Below are 2,709 nucleotides of genomic sequence, written 5' to 3'. Positions count from 1 at the left end.
GTTGATACACAGTCACATGTTTGATGTATCTAAAGCAAAACTCATATCCTGCTCCTGTGTATAAGATCCAAGAGGTAAAGCATGACTGGTGCTCACTGGTTGATTCTGAGTAGTATCCATGTTAATCCAAATCTTGTGGTGTGAAGAGAAGACAAACTGTTGACATTAGGTGGGGTGACTGATAAGAACACAAAGCATTATGCCAGTCAGTCAAATCAGTAGCTTTATAATGTGTCATTAATTACTGTAGTTCATTTTATATTTTGGGTCTACAGGAAATGATCTATGATGATTTGAAATCTCATTTAAAGACAACAAAAATACAGAATTAAAACTTAGTGACCTATAAAGAAGGGATCACTTACATTTTGCAATGTAAATATGTTGCCATTTGGTCAAAGCTTGGTCAAAGCTTAGCTTTCTAAACCCTGACTGTAAGTTAATGATAGGTTTTGTTTGCATGGTGCTTGTCTGTACTCGACAAAGAGCTTGACACATACAGACACACTTCTGCTCACAACATTAGAAAGAGTTGTAGTCGTAGCTCTGTTTGAGTATTTGTGTTTGCTGAAAGGTGCAAGCAGCACTTCTCAAAACAGAGCAAGAAATACTAAAAAGAAGAAAAGCAAAAACCTACAGTCTATATAACATCTATATACAATCATGGTATAAGGCGACTAATTTGAAAGACCCACCAAACATTTGGAAGCAAGCATTTTATTATGACCTGTCAACATCTTGCCAACTTGTGAGACAGCAACAGTCTTTTCAGTAAAAACCCCCAAACTTTTTTATGTTCATGTGACAAATGTTTCTGGTAATTATGATGCAAAGAAAGGAGGAAGTCAGATTATGTTATAAAGTGTCAAAGTCCACAAAAGGAGAAGATCAGGTACACTGTAAACCCAGATAAGTTGATTGTACTTGAACCATTTGAGGCAAGTGATTGCCTCAAATGGTTTAAGTAATCGGCAGTCAAAAAAGTTAATTTGTTTAAGTATACTCAACATAAATGCAAAACAGAACGTAATATTTTTAAGTCATATACACTTCAATGGTTTAAGTAATCGACAGTCAAAAATTAATTTGTTTAAGTAGAGTGAAATTTAATGCAAAATAGTGAAAACTTAATATTTTAAGTCAAATACACTTAAAACTATATTTGCATTAAAATAAATGGGATAGGAAACTTCCAATTCAATGACCACACAACACAGTACATTTTTTTTTTTCAATTTTATTGAAACACAACAAAGCAACAAATATCACTGATAATGATGCTCTTCATAAACTCTGAGATCTAAACCAGTTTTCAAACACAAGCTTTAAACCAAAAACAGTAAGAACTGGTTATCAAATTATCAAAATGTTTTGTGTGTTTTTTTCCACCAGTTACTACAGTATATTCTTCCTTTTTGCTGCAGACATTTTCTCTCACAATCACTTTGAAATACCCAACTAGTAGTAGGTCCTATCTGACATGTCTTCATCTTGAAAATTTCCATCAAGCTTGGACACAAGCCATCAAGCACACCAAAGAATTCCTCTTTAAGGTTTCTTCCAACAACCCTGTTAAACTCCAAGTAAACCTGAAATATGCAAAACAAGCCAGATTTTGTCATACAGGCAAAGTTACTTATAACACAAATGAACCTCTCTGAACATGTTGTCCAAGTATGTATTGTATGTAAGACAAGTAAGAAAAACACATATTCAAAGGAAACTTCCACAAACCTGGCTTTCTGTGAAAGGGCTGGCCAGCGTCGGACCATCTGGCTAATGTCAGGCTCATCCTTTACATCCTCATCTCTTCTAAGGGCAAATGTGATGTCCATGTTCTTTCTAAAAAAAGAATCATTTGGTTTATTTTTTAAATATTGTTGCTAAATCTTATGTGGAACAACATAAGTTGAGAGCTACTGTTTGTATGCTTTGGAGTCAACCTCAAATTTACATATTAAAATGCACACGTCTAACTAGAAACATTTCAGTGGTTTCTAATTTGTAATACTTGAACATAGAAAACAACTCACCAAGTTCACCAAGAAAATGGCGTCTTCTTAAGTGCAGTCAACTGCTGATTACAATAGTCCAAACTCATGAAAAACTGAAAAATGCAAATTACATTTTTTTCAACAGCATGTTACTGCAGATAACTCCCAGGCAGAAAACATGTTCATCAAAGGAGGAGGTAAATTGCAGAAAAGACCCAATTTACTTCTTGAAAATAAGAAAAAGGCGCAATTTTCTCAGAATCCACCAAGAAGCAAGCCCAGACTAGTCTTGAACCAATCGCAACCTAGAAAAGTGCTGCAGTGCTGAAAACAGGGGTGTGGCTGTAGGTAAAACTTGATAGTTTAAGTTTGTTAAACTTACAAAAATGAGTACACCTAGTGATTGTCTCATATACTTATATTGTTTAAGTCATGCAATAAAAACTACTTTTTTTAAGTGACATTTACTCAAACTGTTTGCATAGAAATAACTTTTGGGTTAACAGTGTAGTTAACACAGGTAACTGCATTTTTTTTTTTTTTTTGCCATTTTCAAACCAAAAATCAATGTTGATTTTCATGCACGTAATTGTTCTATAAAGTCAACCATGTGTTTATCCTTGTAACCATGACAACACCTTAATGAAGTTCTTATTTTAAACCAAACTATGACATTTACCTAAAGCTAACATTTATTTTTCACATCACAGGGTTT

At 33.9% G+C, this 2,709-nt stretch overlaps 1 long non-coding RNA gene across 1 annotated transcript; it reads right to left on the bottom strand.

Annotated features, from left to right (window-relative positions):
• Positions 1–1,381: 1,381 nt before the first annotated feature.
• On the bottom strand, positions 1,382–2,196 carry LOC113134940 (uncharacterized). Its single transcript, XR_003296103.1, has 3 exons — positions 2,034–2,196; positions 1,735–1,842; positions 1,382–1,589 (listed from the first exon to the last, which is right to left on the bottom strand). It is a non-coding gene; the product is annotated as an uncharacterized LOC113134940 (long non-coding RNA).
• Positions 2,197–2,709: the final 513 nt, after the last annotated feature.

Source organism: Mastacembelus armatus, chromosome 17 (assembly GCF_900324485.2).
Source record: "Mastacembelus armatus chromosome 17, fMasArm1.2, whole genome shotgun sequence".
Lineage (NCBI taxonomy): Eukaryota > Metazoa > Chordata > Actinopteri > Synbranchiformes > Mastacembelidae > Mastacembelus > Mastacembelus armatus.
The sequence above is the reverse complement of the archived record's forward strand: the minus strand, read 5'-3'. Positions and strand labels throughout refer to the sequence as shown.